The 22,383-nt window shown below is 43.3% G+C and overlaps 1 protein-coding gene across 4 annotated transcripts in view; it reads left to right on the top strand.

Annotated features, from left to right (window-relative positions):
* Positions 1–10,415: 10,415 nt before the first annotated feature.
* LOC124035760 (ras association domain-containing protein 7-like) overlaps positions 10,416–22,383 on the top strand; it is a 52,521-nt gene continuing 40,553 nt past the window's right edge. For 2 of the 4 annotated variants that reach the window (XM_046349448.1, XM_046349422.1), the window contains exon 1: positions 10,544–10,833. The gene's annotated coding sequence lies outside the window, so the exon portion shown is untranslated. The other 2 variants (XM_046349431.1, XM_046349459.1) reach the window with 2 other exon arrangements.

Raw genomic sequence — 22,383 nt, 5'->3', positions numbered from 1 at the left:
GGGCACGGAGGGGTGAACATCTCCTGTGAGTGCTTTGGGATGGGGTGGGGTGGGGTGGGGCCTGGGGCCCACGGCAGCATCCGCTGCTTGTTGAGAAGAGTAAGAACAATACGTGCTTTCATGTCAGAGTCTCCAAAAGTCTCCAATAAAGTCGGTAAGATTTGTTGCTAGTTGATTTTTTGAAAATTAGTTGCTAGAGGTCTGAATACTAGCTAAATATAGCGACCGAGTCGCTAAATTGGCAACACTTGCGCGCTAATAGCATTTCAAATCGGTGACGTCACTCACTCTGAGACCTGTGAAGCAGTTCGACACACAACAACACAGAATTACACATGGAATAAACAAACATACAGTCAATAATAGAGTAGAAAAAAGTGTGCAAATGAGGTAGGATAAGGGAGGTAAGGCAAATAGGCCATAGTGGCAAGTTAATTAAGATATAGCAATTAAACACTGGGGTGATAGATGTGCAAGGAGACATACTGGGGAGCAAAGGGGCAAAACAAATAAATAAATACAGTATGGGGATGAGGTAGTTGGATGGGCTCTTTACAGATGGGCTATGCACAGGTGCAATGATCTATGTACAGCTGCTCTGACAGCTGGTGTTTAAAGTTAGTGAGGGAGATATGAGTCTCCAGCTTCAGTGATTTTTGCAGTTTGTTACAGTCATTGGCAGCAGAGAACTGTGAGGAAAGGTGGCCAAAGGAGGAATTGGCTTTGGGGATGACCAGTGAAATATACCTGCTGGAGCGTGTGCTGTGGGTAGGTGCTGCTATGGTGACCAGTGAACTGAGATAAGGTGGGGCTTTACCTAGCAAAGACTTGTAGATGACCTAGAGCCAGTGGGTTTGGCGACGAGTATGAAGTGAGGGCCAGCCAATGAGAGCGTACAGGTCGCAGTGTTGGGTAGTATATGGGGGTTTGGTGACAAAACAGATGGCACTGTGATAGACTGCATCCAATATGTTGAATAGAGTGTTGAGGGTATTTTGTAAATGACATCGTCGAGGATCGGTAGGATAGTCAGTTTTACGAGGGTATGTTTGGCAGGATGAGTGAAGGATGCTTTGTTGTGAAATAAGAATGGGTGATGATTTAACAAGCGCATTCGCGAAAAAAGCACTGTCGTTGCACTAATGTGTACCTAACCATAAACATCAATTCCTTTCTTAAAATCAATACACAAGTATATATTTTTAAACCTGCATATTAAGTTAATATTGCCTGCTAACATGAATTTCTTTTAACTAGGGAAATTGTGTCACTTCTCTTGCGTTCTGTGCAAGAGGAGTCAGGGTATATGCAGCAGTTTGGGCCGCCTGGCTCGTTGCAAACTATGTGAAGACCATTTCTTCCAAACAAAGACCGTAATTTGCCGGAATTGTACATAATTATGACATAACATTGAAGGTTGTGCAATGTAACGGCAATATTTAGAGTTAGGAATGCCACCCGTTAGATAAAATACGGAACGGTTCTGTATTTCACTGAAAGAATAAAAGTTTTTGTTTTCAAAATGATAGTTTCCGGATTTGACCATATTAATGACCTAAGACTTGTATTTCTGTCTGTTTTTATAATTAAGTCTAAGATTTGATATTTGATAGAGCATTCTGACTGAGCAGCAGCAGGCTCGTAAGCATTCATTCAAACAGCACTTTCCTGCATTTCCAGCAGCTCTTCGCTGTGCTTCAAGCATTGCTCTGTTTATGACTTCAAGCCTATCAACACCCGAGCTTAGGCTGTCATTATAACAAATATATAAAAATCAGTTGATTAATCGGTATCAGCTTTTTTTGGTCCTCCAGTAATCGGTGTCGGTGTTGAAAAATCATATTCAGTTGACCTCTAGTTATGATATCGTTTAGGACCTTGACCGTGGCTGAGGTGCACCCATGACCAGCTCGGAAACCAGATTGCATAGAGGAGAAGGTACGGTGAGATTCGAAATGGTCGGTGATCTGGCTTTGGAAGACCTTAGAAAGGCAGGGTAGGATAGATATAGGTCTGTAGCAGTTAGGGTCTAGAGTGTCTCCCCCTTTGAAGAGAGGGATGCCCGCGGCAGCTTTCCAATCTTTTGGGATCTCAGACGATACGAAAGAGAGGTTGAACAGGCTAGTAATAGGGGTAGCAACAATTTCGGGAGGTCATTTTAGAAAGCGAGGGTCCAGATTGTCTAGCCCGGCTGATTTGTAGTGGTCCAAATTTTGCAGCTCTTTCAGAACATCAGCTATCTGGATTTGGGTGAAGGAGAAATTGTGGAGGCTTGGGCGTGTCCAGGGCAGTTGACCGAGGTAGGGGTAGCCAGGTGGAAAGTATGGCCAGCCGTTGAAAAATGCTTATTGCAATTCTCATTTATCGTGGATTTATCGGTGGTGACAGTGTTTCCTAGCTTCAGTGCAGTGGGCAGCTGGGAGGAGGTGCTCCTATTCTCCATGGTCTTTACAGTGTCCCACAACTTGTTTGAGTTTGTGCTACAGGATGCAAATTTCTGTTTGAAAAGCTAGCCTTAGCTTTCCTAACTGCCTATGTATATTGGTTCCTAACTTTCCTGAAAAGTTGCATATCACGGGGGCTATATGATGCTAGTGCAGTAGGTCACAGGATGTTTTTGTGCTGGTCAAGGGCAGTCAGGTCTGGAGTGAACCAAGGGCTATATGTGTTCCTGTTTCAACAATTTTTGAATGGGGCATGCTTATTTAAGATGATGAGGAAGACACTTTTAAAGAACAACCAGGCATCCTCTACTGACCGAATGAGGTCAATATCCTTACAGGATACCCGGGCCAGGTTGATTAGAAAGGCATGCTCGCTGAAGTGTTTTAGGGAGCGTTTGACAGTGATGAGGGGTGGTCGTTTGACTCCAGACCGATTACGGATGCAGGCAATGAGGCAGTGATCGCTGAGATCTTGGTTGAAGACCCCAGAAGTGTATTTGGAGGGAAAGTTGGTTAGGATGATATCTATGAGGGTGCCCATGTTTATGGATTTGGGGTTGTACCTGGTAGGTTCATTGATAATTTGTGTGAGATTGAGGGCATCAAGCTTAGTTTGTAGGATGGCCGGGGCGTTAAGCATGTCCCAGTTTAGGTCACCTAGCAGCACGAGCTCTGAAGATAGATGGTGTCCAGGGCACAGGTGGGAGCAGAGGGTGGTCTATAGCAAGTGGCAACGGTGAGAGACTTGTTTCTGGAAAGGTGGATTTTTAGAAGTATAAGCTAGAATTGTTTGGGCACAGACCTGGATAGTATGACAGAACTCGGCAGGCTATCTCTGCAGTAGATTGCCACTCTGTCCCCTTTTGCAGTTCTATCTTGTTGGAAAATGTTATAGTTAGGGATGGAAATTTCAGGGTTTTTGGTGGTCTTCCTAAACCAAGATTCAGACACGGCTAGGACATCAGGGTTGTCAGAGTGTGCTAAAGCAATGAATAAAACAAACTTGGGGAGGAGGGTTCTCATGTTAACATGCATGAAACCAAGGCTTTTACGGTTACAGAAGTCAACAAATGAGAGCGCCTGGGGAATGGAAGTGGAGCTAGGCATTGCAGGGCCTGGATTAACTTCCACATCACCAGAGGAACAGAGCAGGAGTAGGATAAGGGTATGGCTAAAGGCTATAAGAACTGGTTGTTTAGTACGTTCGGAACAGAGAGTAAAAGGAGCAGGTTTCTGGGCTCGATAGAATAGATTCAAGGCATAATGTACAGACAAAGGTATGGTAGGATGTGAATACAGTGGAGGTAAACCTAGGCATAGAGTGATGAAGAGAGAGATATTGTCTCTCGAAACATCATTTAAACCAGGTGATGTCGCCGCATGTGTGGGAGGTGGAACTAAATGGTTAGCTAAGGCATATTGAGCAGGGCTAGAGGCTCTACAGTGAAATTAGACAATCACTTACCAGAACACTAATGGACAAGGCATATTGACATTAGGGAGAGGCATGCGTAGCCGAGTAATCATAGGGGTCCAGTGAGTAGTTAAGCTGGCTGGAGACACGGCGATTCAGGCAGCTAGAGGGCCGGGGCTAGCAAGCTAGCAGAAGGGCCTTAGAGGGACGTCGCGACGGAAGAAGTCTGTTGTAGCCTCCTCGTGCAGAGCCTCCTCATGCTATTCTGTTGGCTGACCAGCCGTGTTGGATTTGTAGGGTTCCGTGTAGTAAAGGGGCCCAGTCCAATTGGCAAAATAGGTATAGTGGCCCAAGAAATTGGCTGATGGACCTATTCAGCTAACAGTCCGATATACTCTAGACAGCTAGCGGGCCGCGGCAAGCAGGCTAGCAGATGGGCATTCAGGGGAACGTCACGATTTAGGGGCGATTTGGAAAAAGAGCCCTCAGATAACGTAGGTAGTCCATTCGTGATGGATTAGCAGGGCGTGTAGTAAAAGGGGTCCAGGCCAATTGGCAAAATAGGTATTGTGGGCCAAGGAGTAGCTGATGGACCTCTTCAGCTAGCCGGGAGATGGGCCTAGCATGAGCTAGCTCCAGGCTTGCTTCGGGACAAAGTCGTTAGCCAGGAGTAGCCACTCGGATTGCAGCTAGCTAGCTGCGATGATCCGGGTGAAAAGGTTCAGAGCTTGCGTTAGGAATCCGGGGATATGGAGAGTAAATAAGGCCGAGATGCTCTGGTTTGAATCGTGCTGTGTAAACTGGCGAGAGATTTCCTAGCTAGAGGTTAGCTGATGACCGCTGGCAGTGGTTAGCTTCTGTTGTGGGATTCCGGTTCGAAAGTAGAGAAATATAATTTAGAAAATATTTTGAAGTTGAGGATTAGAAAAATATTTTTTAAAGATATGCGAAGAAAAAAAATATATACCTTGAAGTAGTTGTTTCCCTTGCTCTGCAAGGGCTGCGGCTTTTGTGGATCCATAGGTAACGATGCTTCAAGGGTGAATGTTGTTGATGTGTGCGTAGGGTCTCTGGTTTGAGCCCAGGTAGGGGCGATGAGAGGGACTGAAGCGAAACTGTTACACTTACATAACACAAAAAAGCTGTTTGTTTGACTTGCCTGATTTATCTGATACATTTTGCTGCCATCCTATCTGAGCATCCATTTCAATCATGCACCTGTGCTTTGACCAGCTGTGTCTGACACGGTCTGTATAGCTGGCTTCCTGTTGAGCCTCATCAACTTCACTGCCTACTTAATGCTCATCTCATTTAACCAGATAATTGAATTCTCTGAGGTTAACATTCTTGGCCAAATGGCAATCATCCACACTGCCTGCTAGTGATGAGAGAGAGTGGATTGAGAGGGGATGCCTTGTAGGGTGTGTGAGAGATCAATGCTGCAGACAGCTGGAGCGGGCAGCTCGTGGGTCCAGGTAGTAACCTCAGATGTGTAATTTGACTGTGGAGAGAGAAACACTTCCAGCTGGTGGTGACTGACTGGAATCTGTGTTGTAGAGAGCTTGTCCCTGCTCACCAGTCATTAGTCTTAAACCAACCAGGGAAACCAGTTGCACTGTATATATGGCCTGCAGGTTTTATACATGTTATTCTCCCACCATCACTGCACTCTGATGTCAACGGGCATTACCATAAAACAGCCCTGCATCACTACACAAGGCTGCTATGCAATGAGCTGACCACTACATACAGGTGACAGAGAATGTAGTAAAGGGCCTGGTAACAGACTTTAAGTCAGGGTGTGGGTACATTAGTTTGACCCTCCTGCCCCTGGGTTACTGTGAATGGAATGCTACCATTACAACCTTGTTGTTGCTAGACAATTGACACAGTTGGTATGGCAGCAGGTGGAAGGAGGATGCTTTAACTCTATCAAATTAAATAGCTAATTATACCACTACACCACTCCTCCCAAAATATGCGTCTTGATTCCCAAGAGATGACTTTCAACAGAACATTGATATTCTTTAGAGGGCGGAGGAAGGGTGTTTAGGCTCACGTCAAATTAAAAAGCTTCAGTGGGCCTGTAGCATGCAAACATGAACCTTTTTACTCTGATAATAACATGCTTATAGTGGCGGCCCAAGCATAGAACTGTGCGAAAAGTAAATGTAATTGCTAAAATATACTTTACAATCAAATGTAAAAGTATGAGTCATTTCAAATTCCTTATATTAAGCAAACCAAATGGCACAATTTGTTTTATTTGTTTTTATTTAAGGATAGCCAGGGGCACACTCCAACACAGACATAATTTACAATTAGGCATTTGTGTTTATTGAGTCTGCCAGAACAGAGGCAGCATCCTGGAGTCGCCTCTTTACTGTCGACGTTGAGACAGGTGTTTTGCCTGTACTATTTATTGAAGCTGCCAGTTGTGGACTTGCGAGGCGTCTGTTTCTCAAACTAGACACTAATGTACTTGTCCTCTTGCTCAGTTGTGCACCGGGGCCTCTCACTCCTCTTTCTATTCTGGTTAGAGACAGTTTATGCTGTTCTGTTGAGGGTATAGTACAGTGCGTAGTACGAGATCTTCAGTTTCTTGTCAAATTCTTGCATGGAATAGCCTTCATTTCTCAGAACAAGAATAGACTGATGAGTTTCAGAGGAAAGTTACAGTGCCTTGCAAAAGTATTCGGCCCCCTTGAACTTTGCGACCTTTTGCCACATTTCAGGCTTCAAACAAAAAGATATAAAACTATTTTTTTGTTAAGAATCAACAACAAGTGGGACACAATCATGAAGTGGAACAACATTTATTGGATATTTCAAACTTTTTTAACAAATCAAAAACGGAAAAATTGGGCGTGCAAAATTATTCAGCCCCCTTAAGTTAATACTTTGTAGCGCCACCTTTTGCTGCGATTACAGCTGTAAGTCGCTTGGGGTATGTCTCTATCAGTTTTGCACATCGAGAGACTGAATTTTTTTCCCATTCCTCCTTGCAAAACAGCTCGAGCTCAGTGAGGTTGGCTGGAGAGCATTTGTGAACAGCAGTTTTCAGTTCTTTCCACAGATTCTCGATTGGATTCCGGTCTGGACTTTGACTTGGCCATTCTAACACCTGGATATGTTTATTTTTGAACCATTCCATTGTAGATTTTGCTTTATGTTTTGGATCATTGTCTTGTTAGAAGACAAATCTCCGTCCCAGTCTCAGGTCTTTTGCAGACTCCATCAGGTTTTCTTCCAGAATGGTCCTGTATTTGGCTCCATCCATCTTCCCATCAATTTTAACCATCTTCCCTGTCCCTGCTGAAGAAAAGCAGGCCAAAACCATAATGCTGCCACCACCATGTTTGACAGTGGGGATGGTGTGTTCAGGGTGATGAGCTGTGTTGCTTTTACGCCAAACATAACGTTTTGCATTGTTGCCAAAAAGTTCCATTTTGGTTTCATCTGACCAGAGCACCTTCTTCCACATGTTTGGTGTGTCTCCCAGGTGGCTTGTGGCAAACTTTATGGATATCGTTAAGAAATGGCTTTCTTCTTGCCACTCTTCCATAAAGGCCAGATTTGTGCAATATACGACTGATTGTTGTCCTATGGACAGAGTCTCCCACCTCAGCTGTAGATCTCTGCAGTTCATCCAGAGTGATCATGGGCCTATTGGCTGCATCTCTGAACAGTCTTCTCCTTGTATGAGCTGAAAGTTTAGAGGGACGGCCAGGTCTTGGTAGATTTGCAGTGGTCTGATACTCCTTCCATTTCAATATTATCGCTTGCACAGTGCTCCTTGGGATGTTTAAAGCTTGGGAAATCTTTTTGTATCCAAATCCGGCTTTAAACTTCTTCACAACAGTATCTCGGACCTGCCTGGTGTGTTCCTTGTTCTTCATGATGCTCTCTGCGCTTTTAACGGACCTCTGAGACTATCACAGTGCAGGTGCATTTATACGGAGACTTGATTACACACAGGTGGATTGTATTTATCATCATTAGTCATTTAGGTCAACATTGGATCATTCAGAGATCCTCACTGAGCTTCTGGAGAGAGTTTGCTGCACTGAAAGTAAAGGGGCTGAATAATTTTGCACACCCAATTTTTCAGTTTTTGATTTGTTAAAAAAGTTTGAAATATCCAATAAATGTCGTTCCACTTCATGATTGTGTCCCACTTGTTGTTGATTCTTCACAAAAAAAGACAGTTTTATATCTTTATGTTTGAAGCCTGAAATGTGGCAAAAGGTCGCAAAGTTCAAGGGGTCCGAATACATTCTCAAGGCACTGTATTTGTTTCTGGCCATTTTGAGCCTGTAATCGAACCCACAAATACTGATGCTCCAGATACTCAACTAATCTAAAGAAGGCTAGTTTTATTGCTTCTTTTATCAGGGCAACAGTTTTCAGCTATGCTAACATAATTGCAAAAGTGTTTTCTAATGATCAATGAGCCTTTTAAAATGATAAACTTGGATAAGCTAACACATGACATTAGAACACAGGAGTGATGGTTGCTCATAAATGGGCCTCTGTACACTTATGTAGATATTCCATAAAAAATCTGCCATTTCCAGCCACAATAGTCATTTACAACATTAACAATGTCTACACTGTATTTCGGATCAATTTGATGTTATTTTAATGGACAAAAAAAGGTGCTTTTCTTTCAGAAACAATGATATTTCTAAGTGATCCCAAACTTTTGAACAGTAGTGTATGTAACAACATAGCCTAAGTTAAAAACATGCACAAACTTGCATCCTGCGCCTGATGCCAAACAAGAAATGAGTAGCCTAATTATATTAACATTTTAGCAGACACTTATATCCAGAGCAACTTACAGTAGTGCATACATTTTCATACTTTTTTCCCCTTGTACTGGTCCCCCACAGGAATTGAACCCACAACCCTGGCATTGCAAGCACCATGCTCTACCAACTGAGCAACACAGGACTGTATAGCAGATATGAACTCACTGACATACCAGAACCTTTGCCAAGTGTGTGCAATTAAGACAACTATTAGAGGAAGCTGCCTGCTTAGTTCTGTTACTTTAGGTGGAGGCTTGTTAGTTTTCCATTCTAGGAAAAATAAAGCTCAACAGGGTCCATGTGTTGGATACGCCTATGAGTTCAGACATGTACAGTATGGAACACAATCCTGCCCACAGGGACATTCCATTCCATTAAATTCAAGAGAAGCATGAATCATATAACATTAATAGGAGCTGTTGGGATTTCTTTTACTGTACATCATACATGTACCAATCAGTTTAGGTGCACAGACAGGTTTGAAAGTGAAAAATAAGGCCTCCAACATTACATTCTGAACTCGGGACTAGATTTTGTTCACCCGGAGACATTTATTTGGAAAGCACTCTGGACTAATGATTACATTTGTCAGATGCAGTCACTTTACCCCTACCTACATGTAACAATTTACCTCAACTAACCTTTACCCCCGCACATTGACTCGGTGCCGGTACCCCTGTAACATTATTGTTATTTTATTGTGTAACTTTTTTTAACATGTATTTTTTTACATTAGTTTATTTAGTAAATATTTACTTAATTCTATTTTCTTAAAACTGCATTGTTTGTTAAGGGCTTGTAAGTAAGCATTTCAAGGTAAGGTCTACTACACCTGTTGTATTCGCCACATATGACAAATAACATTTGATTTGAGATATAATCTTTGTAGGCGCACAAAATAGGTAAATCTATTATAGGCCTAGTCATCACCCCTATGCCAAAGTATGAAATAGGGATATATATATATATATATATATATATATATATATATATATATATATATATATATATATATATATATATATATATATATATATATATATATATATATATATATGGCTGGCTTACATACAAGCTAGCAAGGTGTTTTGAATTCCATTCTCTCTGTGGCACCATCCCTGGCCCCCATGTAGCCAGGCCTATCTCAGGTGGGCAGCTGCACAAATCTTTGCTGTAACAATTTCAGTGCATGTTTTTCAAAGCATTAAAAAGATAATGATAATGTTCATGAAAATAGCAAACAAGTCAATGCATGTACGTGTAGCGTAGCTTAGTGCTAGAGTAGTGATGTTAAGAGATGCTAGATAGGGTTTACTCTTTGCAATGTATTTCGCTATAGATGCCAGATACCATTGGATTACACAAAGTTTATTACAACTTGCAACAATTTGACATCACAGACAACTCACTGAAGCATTGTACAACTTTCAGTTTGTCATTGTGAAAGAATTTAAAGTAACCTACATCGAACTGTCTTGCTATCACCAAATAGCTCAACCTCTGTAAGTGTGTGCGGCTACACTAACTGGCGGTAGAGGAGTCATGGCTAGAAGGGATCCAGCTTTTGTCAAATTAACGTCAAAAAAATGTTATGTAAGCTAACCTTTTCCCTAACCTTAAAATAAGTATCCTAACCTGCTACGTTAATTATCCTAACCTGCTACGTAAATTATCCTAACCTGCTGCATAAATTATCCTAACCTGCTACGTTAATTATCCTAACCTGCTGCATAAGTTATCCTAACCTGCTGCGGAAATTCAAATCTGACGTTGATTTGACAAAAGCTGGACCCCTTCGAGCCATGACCCGGGAGAAGGGCTGAACATGTTGATAGGACTCGGATAATGTTAAAGGCATGAGACAGGTACGATAAATAGCTCAAACGTTATGAGATAATCAAAATCAGGAAAAAAAACGTTTTTCTTACATGTCCGCCAAATCATTGGATACTGCCTCTTTAAGATGTCAATCAGACTGTTGTTTACAGTGGCGTGAGCAGGACTGATGCATGTGCAGAATATTTGTAGAGAGTCGCTGACGGGGACAGTGGAGAGTAGATTCAACTGCACCATGCGCTCTATGGCAAGACAACCGGAGTAGAATACACCTGAAATAAGAGACGAGGACCTCTGTCGTTTTACACCGAATTGCTATAAACCGGTAAGAGACAACATTGGTAAACACCGTCACAAAAACATTCGCGTTAATCAGCTAATGTTAAGTTAGCCATGCTAGCCAACTTATTTCTCCCTCAGTGTGTGTGTGTGTGTGTGTGTGTGTGTGTGTGTGTGTGTGTGTGTGTGTGTGTGTGTGTGTGTTTGTGATACATTATGGCTCTTCAAGTAGGCTATGAAAATCAAGAGGCACTTGCAAGCTAATTTAATCTCACATTAACATATTTGCATGAGTATGTAAATATCAGTTTGATATTTGTGTATTGAATGGGATGCATTCCATCACTGATTTCCAAGTTGTACTAGCTCTAACAAGGTTCAAAGTTCAGGTGATTTATGTATATCAGTCTGTGAACCAACCCATCTGTAAACTGTAAAGAATGTTACCTTTGATTTACATTGAAATGATGATTTAGTGTAACATCTTGTTAGGTCTAAGTGCTTGTTTGAGAGGTAGACAGATAAAGTTAGTCTTAGAACTATTTAATAGTGCATGGTGTTTCTGATTTTGCCCATGAAAGAAATACTTTGCCATAGCAATGAAAGTGCCAGTTGTTGTACTGGTCTTCTGTGTGAAAACAGCAGTCATTATTGTTGAGTGTCTAATAGAGAAGAATGTAGCCTAGGACAAATTACATCCAGTATAACATCCAACTTCAATAGCTGGCTGTGGAATACTACCATTTAAATATTTCAGCATTGGCTTAATTTAGTTGACTCTCTGTTTGTGTCGTAGGCTTGCAAGCAAAAAGCCTATGTTGTAATAGAAAATGTAGTACTCTGCTCTGTTTGTATTTGTTGTGTTTGCTTAAGCCACCTTTATTATAACATGAAATGTGATCACTCAAGACATGCAGTTTATAGTATTTTGAAGGCAGGCAGTAGTGTGTACTATGCTGGAATGCTCTGGCAGCATTGTTTATTTGATTTGTGTGCAGTATGATGCCTCCAGCATCACTAATGGCATTAGGATCCCCTCTGTTGTGCTCTCCGCCATTCTGCTCCTCCCCAACTCCCCTACATAAGGAGTGTAGGTAACAGTTTACTTCTGTAATCAGGAATATTGCTGTGCGAATTCAGCCATGTTTGTATCTTCTGTTTCTTTGGGAGCTGTACTTTTGTTTGGCCTAAACCTGTATTTTCCCATGATATAAATGAATTCCCTCCCTAAGTGTCTATTGGTTATTGTAATATTGTAGTAGTGAAACAAAATTGTCTGCCTCCTCCTTGCCCTCTTCCTCGTCCTCCCCTCTTCCTTCCTGAATCGCCCAATACTTAATCATCTGTACAGCTGCTTCTCCATGGGAAAACAAAAAAGATTGTGTACCAACTGGAGAAAGCACACACACACACACACACACACACACACACACACACACACACACACACACACACACACACACACACACACACACACACACACACACACACACACACACACACACACACACACACACACACACTCTCATCCCTAAACAATGTTAGCTGGGGTAGACAGAGTGCATTCCCCTCATGGGCATGAACCCACACTGCGTACTCTCACATCAGTACACTCTCCAACTTCATGATGTCATTGTTGACCAGTCACCCAGTAGGGGAAATATCCAAAGAAGGACTTCCTGTTCTAATATCCAAAGAAGGACTTCCTGTTCTAATATCCAAAGAAGGACTTCCTGTTCTAATATCCAAAGAAGGACTTCCTGTTCTAATATCCAAAGAAGGACTTCCTGTTCTCTTTGCCACAACTATGCTACTCACTGGGTGCATCTCAATTCACTCTCTTCCTCTGTCCCAGTCAATAACAATGTGAAGTGTTGGTGTACTTGGACCTGCATGTATTCCTACCACAACCTTATCAGAGCTGTGACTCACATGTTATCCACTGATTGAAAGGCTGATAAAACACAGCCAAACCACCTTCTGGTTCCTCCTGTCAGCTCCAGGTTCTCTAACGTCAGTAAGTCACTGTGCTTTACTGGAACACAATATTTACAGAACGTACTGCTCATTGCTTACACACAATGCCTCATTGTTCCGTCTCTGATTACAATGATCTATGATTTTGAAATGGCTGATGTTATACGGCTACTTTTGTTAGGCTCATTTAAATAGCATGTCAGATCTATAGCTATTAGGCTATTTACCTTTACAATTTGATCTCGCCCCACAGAGAATGCTGTGAATGAACAAGAAACTTTTCTAATCCTGAAGTCAAGCAACAATATTATTGTCATGAATATATGCAATTAAATGTCAGTAGAAAAGCTATGAAAACAGAGGAAAATGTAGTGTTTGCTGCCCTTCCAGCTGTAGAGTTTAGCCTTAATTGGCTCAGTGAGAAGACTTAGCCAGCCTGCATAGCAACCATTTTTGTTAGGCCTAGTAACCAATGGTTTTGCATGAATGAAAGTATTGTATTTTGTTTTTTTTTGTCCTCAGATGGAAGGATTAAATAGTAAATAACATTACAGTTGAAGTCAGAAGTTTACATACACTTAGGTTGGAATCATTAAACCTAGTTTTTCAACCACTCCACACATTCCTAGTTAACAAACTATTGTTTTGGCAAATCGGTTAGGACATCCACTTTGTGCATGACACATTTCATTTTTCCAAAAATTGTTTACAGATTATTTCGCTTATAATTCACTGTATCACATTCCCATTGGGTCAGAAGTTTACATACACTCAATTAGTATTTGGTAGCTTTGCCTTTAAATTGTTTAACTTGGTTCATATGTTTCGACTAGCCTTCCACAAGCTTCCCACAATAAGTTGGGTGAATTTTAGCCCATTCCTCCTGACAGAGCTGGTGTAACTGAGTCAGGTTTGTAGGCCTCCTTGCTTGCACACGCTTTTTCAGTTCTGTCCACAAGCTGAAATAAATCATTCTCTCTACTATTATTCTGACTTTTCACATTCTTAAAATAAAGTGGTGATCCTAACTGACCTAAGATGGCATTTTTACTAGGATTAAATGTCAGGAATTGTGAAAAAGTTAATGTGCAGGGTAAGGTGGCTAAGGTGTATGTAAACTTCTGACTTCAACTGTATATATCTACCTCAATTACCTCGTATCCCTGCACATCGACTCGGTACTGGTACCCTGTGTATGTAGCCAAGTTATGATTACTCATATTGGATTTATTCCTCGTTATTAATTTTCTGTTATTTTTAAATTTTTCTCTCGGTGTTGTGAAGGGCCCACAAGTAAGCATTTCACTGTTAGTCTACAGCTGTTGTTTACAAAGCATGTGACAAATACAATTTTATTTTGTTACAGTGCTATTAGGCTACAATGCAATAGCTCATTGATGGTTAATTTTGGGGATACATCGAATTTTGAAATAGACTAGGTGCTTTATCTATGCCTGCTGCTGTATCTGTGTAACCTAAATATCCATGCTAGATGAGATCCATGGAACAGCTATTACTAAAACCCTCATGCAGCAGCCAATACAGGGCTATTACAGAGCAGTTAATTCCAATCAGAACTCCCCATTACCCACTTCAAATAAATCAATCCTAGCTGTTTAAACCTTTCTGTTCTGTCTGATGTGTACACACACACACACACACTATGTTGGTGGTTAATCAGCAATCCTGTCATAGCGACTGTCACAGCGGGGAAATAGGGCCATTTTCACATGGTAAACGCTTTGGCTCGGGATAAATAGAGCATTTACCGCTGAAGGAGGGTCATTTAGTAGGCTGAGGCTGTGTTGTGAAACTGATTGTGCTCAAGTGTTGCTGAAAAGGTGATGGATGTGTGAGTTCAAATATATGGCAATCTTCTCTGTTCAGTCCATCCATATCACTCTCCCTAGGCCCTGCACATTAGCTTTTGGAAATCAGGGCTACTCTGTTTAACTTTTTGCGGTGTCCTCTCTAAAGTGTGGATGATCTCATTCTGTGGACAGCACTTTTCGTAAGTCAGTCACATTGCCGTCTGAAGTGCTAGTTTTGATCAAATGACATGGTACACCAGAATGGTGACGTGTCAACAACAGATATGTGAAGTTCAGCTGTTTCAGGACATGGGACCAACTAAAGTTGTAGTACTTATCATCCGGCTCACCCAGTGGTGTAGAGCATTGATCCTTTCAGCCGTGGGAAATACAGGGAGGATATGAGACTCTTATTCTTAACCACTGATACAGGGTCAGACCCCCCCCCCCCCCCCCCCCCCCCCGAGATGAGGAGGACAATGGAGAAAGGACAGACTCTGGTCTGGTGGCCTCTTCACTGCTTGGCCCCTTTTGTCATTTACTGGCTTCCATTTCATCCCCCATTCTTTCTCTGTTTCACTCTTTCAGTTTTTTTTGTTGTTGGTCATTCTGTCTCTTCTGTCTTTCCCTTTTTAATTCTTCCCTCATTTTCTCTTTTTGTTTCTCCCTCCCTCTCGCTCTGTGTTTTTTTTCTGCTGAGGGAATGGCAGTCGTGACTTTTTTTTCTCGACACAATCGCCGGTGTTTGTCATTGGTCGATTTCTTTGAAAGAGCATTGGTCTCCAGGGCGACAGAGAATGGCGGCACCATTTCACTTTTCTCTCCTTCCCCACTCCTCCCCTCCATCGTGTTGAGTGTGTGGGGCTGTCATTCACTCTACTGGATCAGGTAGCAGTGTAACACGTATGCTTTCACAGTGACTGGGCTGTCTCTCTCTCTCTCTTCATCTTGCTCTTCTTTCACAGTGACTGGGCTGTCTCTCTCTCTCTCATCTTGCTCTTCTTTCACAGTGACTGGGCTGCTGCTCTTCTTTCACAGTGACTGGGCTGTCTCTCTCTCTCTCTTCATCTTGCTCTTCTTTCACAGTGACTGGGCTGTCTCTCTCTCTCTTCATCTTGCTCTTCTTTCACAGTGACTGGGCTGTCTCTCTCTCTCTCTTCATCTTGCTCTTCTTTCACAGTGACTGGGCTGTCTCTCTCTCTCTCTTCATCTTGCTCTTCTTTCACAGTGACTGGGCTGTTTCTCTCTCTCTCTCTTCATCTTGCTCTTCTTTCACAGCACCACAGAGACCCAGACAGATGGTTGGATTCTACTAAAGAAGGCGAGTAGTTTTGGGGCTTTTGTTCCCTTTTTTGGAAGTTTGCTTTGTCTTTTTCTGTTGGCTGTCTTTGTCAAACTGTTGTTTTCAGAGGGTTTGAATTTAAGTAAATAGTAATAGTTGCTTATGTCGTTCTAATTTCTAAGGCAGATTCTAACAAAAAACAAACGATGAAATCCGGATTCATTTGACAATTTAACGTTCTTTCTGTTCGCTTCTGTGTCGTTCACTACAGGTGAATGCAGGTCTAACACTGAACTGGCACACTTTTGTCTTCATATCAGCTGAGGGTCAATTCTTCAACGCTCCTGTCAGAACATATTTTATGAGTCAGAGATCTTTTGTTGATATTGTTGTACACCGCTGACGATGAATTAAGATGAGCGTAGGATTGCTTTTCTGTCTAGATTGGTGGCGGAGACCCTTCCATGGGAAATGAGATGAACAGTCATTTTAGTGTAAAGCTGCATTAGCCTTAAACATGGAACTTACAGTAGTCTTAATTTCAGTAAAAGTATGGAACGAATTTGTATTGAAACTGTTGGCATGACAGTTGTGTCTGGTCTCAAGATGTGTGTCCTTTGTTAAACACCATTGGGTCATGTAGTAGAAAAGGACCATAATATCTTGAGACTCCACAGCTGTGAGCTCTGTTTTTCTGGCTTTGTCCCAACACTGACGCTGGGCTGTGTCTATGAATTACTTTGTCACATTCTGGCATGGCATCCGTCTTCAAGAGCTGTCCTCTTTTGACTGCCCTGCTCCCTTCCACCAACCACGTGGCTTGCCCTGTGTTTGGTAACCGTGGCAATGCCAGAAGCAGAGCTCTCGGCCACTCACACAGGTGCACTAATATAATAATAATAATAATAATAATAATATATGCCATTTAGCAGACGCTTTTATCCAAAGCGACTTACAGTCATGTGTGCATACATTCTACGTATGGGTGGTCCCGGGAATCGAACCCACTACCCTGGCGTTACAAGCGCCATGCTCTACCAACTGAGCTACAGAAGGACCTAGTAGCCTTGTCTTGTCTGTCTGATGGCCGGAGGATCTCCTGTTACACACACACACACACACACACACACACACACACACACACACACACACACACACACACACACACACACACACACACAGTTAGGAGACACCTGTCGTGTGTGAGAGGTTATCTCTCATACTCAGAGCTGGGTTGCTGAGAAGAGAGCTTGTATTACTTCCCTGTCGTGTGAGAAAAGGATGTATGGGAAGGCTAATATACGTGAGGCAGACTGGCTGGACTCAGTGAGTCATTTTATATCTACTCAGGGTTTGAAGTGTGTTTGTATGAATCTCCCAAAAAGTGTGTGTGTGCGTATGCGTTCACAGGAAGCTGTGGTGGAGTGTGTCATGGCTTTATCTGTAGACATCAATACTTGACTGATGTAATCAAGAGGAAACGGGGACTGGGGCTGCGTTGTAGCTGCATGCTGCTATGTATGATGTCACCGCTTGCTGACCCAACAATCCTCACATTCCTACTGGTGGTGTTATGCAAAGCAGGCTGGGCATGTGTGGGCTGCTGTGGGGGAGAGACAGAGGACCCTATGACCCTTCTATTAATTAGTAATCAGACACATATATACACACATAAGCGCGCACAGTCATTTATTCACACACACACACACACACGTCCAGTAGAACACACTCAAGCTCCACTACCACTAGACAGTGATTATACTTTCAGATGTCTTGTCCTAGGTTATATTCAACCAGGGTTCCTGGAAATCTTCCAGGCTACTAGATACTCTTTATGCCAGGTTATATTCAACCAGGGTTCCTGGAAATCTTCCAGGCTACTAGATACTCTTTATGCCAGGTTATATTCAACCAGGGTTCCTGGAAATCCTCCAGGCTACTAGATACTCTTTATGCCAGGTTATATTCAACCAGGGTTCCTGGAAATCCTCCAGGCTACTAGATACTCTTTATGCCAGGTTATATTCAACCAGGGTTCCTGGAAATCTTCCAGGCTACTAGATACTCTTTATGCCAGGTTATATTCAACCAGGGTTCCTGGAAATCTTCCAGGCTACTAGATACTCTTTATGCCAGGTTATATTCAACCAGGGTTCCTGGAAATCTTCCAGGCTACTAGATACTCTTTATGCCAGGTTATATTCAACCAGGGTTCCTGGAAATCTTCCAGGCTACTAGATACTCTTTATGCCAGGTTATATTCAACCAGGGTTCCTGGAAATCCTCCAGGCTACTAGATGCTCTTTATGCCAGGCTATATTCAACCAGGGTTCCTGGAAATCCTCCAGGCTACTAGATGCTCTTTATGCCAGGTTATATTCAACCAGGGTTCCTGGAAATCCTCCAGGCTACTAGATGCTCTTTATGCCAGGTTATATTCAACCAGGGTTCCTGGAAATCCTCCAGGCTACTAGATACTCTTTATGCCAGGTTATATTCAACCAGGGTTCCTGGAAATCTTCCAGGCTACTAGATACTCTTTATGCCAGGTTATATTCAACCAGGGTTCCTGGAAATCTTCCAGGCTACTAGATACTCTTTATGCCAGGTTATATTCAACCAGGGTTCCTGGAAATCCTCCAGCCTACTAGATACTCTTTATGCCAGGTTTTGATGAACCCTTTTACACTAGCACTCTAGATTATGAGACATATATTGTGAGGATGATATCTGTACTAGAACAATGCAAGTCCATTATGTGAGAGGAGTAGTGTCATGTTCCCCAGGCAGGCTGATGTGTGCAGGGGAGGGAAAGGGGAAGGTACACTGACTCACCCAGCCACCCCACTGCACACACAGCCAGATGAATCCTTTGATCCAAGGAAGGGAAAGAGAAGTAGAGTGAAAGCCATTGGGACTTATTGTTCTAACAGGTGTTTTTATAGCCCTTTCTTTCCCCAGACATCAGACAGAAGAGAAAATGAAAAGAGAGATTGACACAGACAGAGGTATATTTATTATACATGTATTTAACTAGTCAGTTAAGAACACATTCTTATTTTCAATGACTAGGAACAGTGGGTTAACTGCCTGTTCAGGGGCAGAACGACAGATTTGTACCTTGTCAGCTCGGGGATTTGAACTTACAACCTTCTGGTTACCTGTCCAATGCTCTAACCACTAGGCTACCCTGCCGCCCCAGAGAGACCGGTAAAGGGAGAACCAGACAGAGACAGGGCGTCAGTGCCTACATTAGGGCGCCTCACACTCTGTCCCTTGTTTACCCCAGACCCCTGACCTCTAATCACCTGACTGTTCCATTCTCCCTAACTGGCACTTCCTGCCCTTTAGCATCACAAACAACCCCACCCTCCAGACCCTCTCTCCCTCCTACAGTCTCTCTTTACCTTTCTGTCTCTCTCTTCTTCTTTGTTTCTTTGATTGTTTCGTACTCTCTGTTTCTGCCTAGTCTGTTTGTCATTCTAGCTCTCTCTAGCTCCTCTCTCTAGCTCCTCTCTCTCTAGCTCCTCTCTCTAGCTCCTCTCTCTCTAGCTCCTCTCTCTCTAGCTCTCTAGCTCTAGCTCCTCTCTAGCTCTAGCTCCTCTCTCTCTCTCTAGCCCCTCTCTCTCTCTAGCTCCTCTCTCTCTAGCTCCTCTCTCTCTCTGGCTCCTCTCTCTCTCTGGCTCCTCTCTACCTCCTCTCGCTCTAGCTCCTCTCTCTACCTCCTCTCTAGCTCCCCTCTCTCTCTAGCTCCTCTCTCTCTCTAGCTCCTCTCTCTCGCTAGCTCCTCTCTACCTCCTCTCTCTCTAGCTCCTCTCTCTAGCTCCTCTCTCTAGCTCCTCTCTCTAGCTCCTCTCTCTCTCTCTAGCTCCTCTCTCTCTCTCTAGCTCCTCTCTCTAGCTCTATCTCACTCTCTCTCTAGCTTTAGCTCGCTCTAGCTCCTCTCTCTCTAGCTCAATTTTCCTGTCTCTCTCTCTCTCTCTAGCTTCTAGCTCTCTCTCTCTCTCTCTGGATATAAAACATTGTGAATTTCTCCATTACTTGCTTCTCTCTCTCTCTCTCTCTCTCTCTCTCTCTGTCTCTCTCTCTCTCTCTGTCTGTCTGTCTCTCTCTGTCTCTCTCTCTCTCTAGCTTCTAGCTCTCTCTCTCTCTCTCTCTAGCTTCTAGCTCTCTCTCTCTCTCTCTCTCTCTCTCTCTCTCTCTCTCTCTCTCTCTCTCTCTGGATATAAAACATTGTGAATTTCTCTCTCCATTACTTGCTTGTCTGTCTCTCTCTCTCTGTCTCTCTCTCTCTCTGTCTGTCTGTCTCTCTCTCTCTCTAGCTTCTAGCTCTCTCTCTCTCTCTGGATATAAAACATTGTGAATTGCTCTCTCCATTACTTGCTTCTCTCTCTCTCTGTCTCTCTCTCTCTCTCTCTCTCTGTCTCTCTCTCTCTGTCTGTCTCTCTCTGTCTCTCTCTCTCTCTGTCTGTCTCTCTCTCTTTCTAGCTCTCTCTCTCTCTCTCTCTCTCTCTAGCTTCTAGCTCTCTCTCTCTCTCTCTCTGGATATAAAACATTGTGAATTTCTCTCTCCATTACTTGCTTGTCTCTCTCTGTCTCTCTCTGTCTGTCTCTCTCTGTCTCTCTCTCTCTCTAGCTTCTAGCTCTCTCTCTCTCTTGCTCTAGCTTCTAGCTCTCTCTCTCTCTCTCTCTCTCTGGATATAAAACATTGTGAATTGCTCTCTCCATTACTTGCTTCTCTCTCTCTGTCTGTCTGTCTCTCTGTCTGTCTGTCTCTGTCTGTCTGTCTGTCTCTCTCTGTCTCTCTCTCTCTGTCTGTCTGTCTCTCTTTCTAGCTCTGTCTGTCTGTCTCTCTGCTTCTAGCTCTCTCTCTCTGTCTGGATATAAAACATTGTGAATTTCTCTCTCCATTACTTGCTTGTCTCTCTCTGTCTGTCTGTCTCTCTCTGTCTCTCTCTGCTTCTGCTCTCTCTCTCTCTGCTCTGTTCTGCTCTGTCTGTCTCTCTCTCTGGATATAAAACATTGTGAATTTCTCTCTCCATTACTTGCTTGTCTCTGTCTGTCTGTCTGTCTGTCTGTCTGTCTGTCTGTCTGTCTGTCTGTCTGTCTGTCTGTCTGTCTGTCTGTCTGTCTGTCTGTCTGTCTGTCTGTCTGTCTGTCTGTCTGTCTGTCTGTTTCTCTAGTCTGGCCTGGCGGTGTGTTTGTTCACCAGTGTGAGACCAGTGTGTGGCGAGGCTGAGACCAGTGTGTGGCGAGGCTGAGACCAGTGTGTGGCGAGGCTGAGACCAGTGTGTGGCGAGGCTGAGACCAGTGTGTGGCGAGGCTGAGACCAGTGTGTGGCGAGGCTGAGACCAGTGTGAGACCAGTGTGTGGCGAGGCTGAGACCAGTGTGAGACCAGTGTGTGGCGAGGCTGAGACCAGTGTGAGACCAGTGTGTGGCGAGGCTGAGACCAGTGTGAGACCAGTGTGTGGCGAGGCTGAGACCAGTGTGAGATCAGTGTGTGGCGAGGCTGAGATCAGTGTGTGGCGAGGCTGAGACCAGTGTGAGACCAGTGTGTGGCGAGGCTGAGACCAGTGTGTGGCGAGGCTGAGACCAGTGTGTGGCGAGGCGGTATCCCACACACTCCCACCACCAGAACTCCCAGAATGGAGAGGATCTGAGGATTGGGGCTTGGGGTCAGTGTCTGATGTGAGCATACTGTTGACTTAAACCCTAACTGGCTTTTGTGTTCCACACTGAGGGGCTCCATGCATGACCGAGATAGAGGGAGCCCTTCCCTGGCTGTGTTTTGACACTGGTCTAGACTAGATGACAGCAGAGGAAGAGATATAGGCTATCACGTTTGCTTCTCTCTTTCGTATTGTTGAACTGGTAAGAACTGTTTTCATGCACAGACAAGACTGTTGTAGTAGTACAGATGAAATGAGGTGAGATTATGATGATTTCCAAATGAGATCATAAACATAGACCTATATTATTCCTTGACTGTGATGAGGATCAAGGCAGAAAACAAAGGCTTTGTTTCTAACTTCTGCAGGGTGTGCTATATTTAAGAGTAAACCATACAATGACCTAAGCCATCCAGACTTTCTCTATCTTCATGATACACAGAGCAGAGCTACAATGCAGGGGCAATAGTTAGACACTGACCATAATGACATGGCTATGTTATACTTAGCTCTGCTAGGAACAAGCAAAGTATTACTACTGCCTTGATCTGGCTTACCCTGACCACAGCCTATGCCAACAAAAGTTCAGAACTCAGTGTGTTGTTGCAAACATGAGAGCAGTGCAGGCTGTGACATATTCAATTAGACAAGCAATGATGCAAAATGTTTAGAAACTTATTGGACTGTAGTCCCTTCTTCGTTTCAAAGTGTTTTCTCCTATTGGATCCTGTTGAACACAACACTGTATTTTGCCTTCTGTATGTTTTAACCGTCTGTCTGTCTCTGTCTCTGTCTGATGGACAGAGGTTAAAGCATACAGAAGGCCGTCCGACAGACAGACAGAAGTTAAAGCATA

Source organism: Oncorhynchus gorbuscha, linkage group LG01 (assembly GCF_021184085.1).
Source record: "Oncorhynchus gorbuscha isolate QuinsamMale2020 ecotype Even-year linkage group LG01, OgorEven_v1.0, whole genome shotgun sequence".
Taxonomy (NCBI): domain Eukaryota; kingdom Metazoa; phylum Chordata; class Actinopteri; order Salmoniformes; family Salmonidae; genus Oncorhynchus; species Oncorhynchus gorbuscha.
Note: the sequence above shows the minus strand (reverse complement) of the source record. Positions and strands in the feature narration are given on the sequence as shown.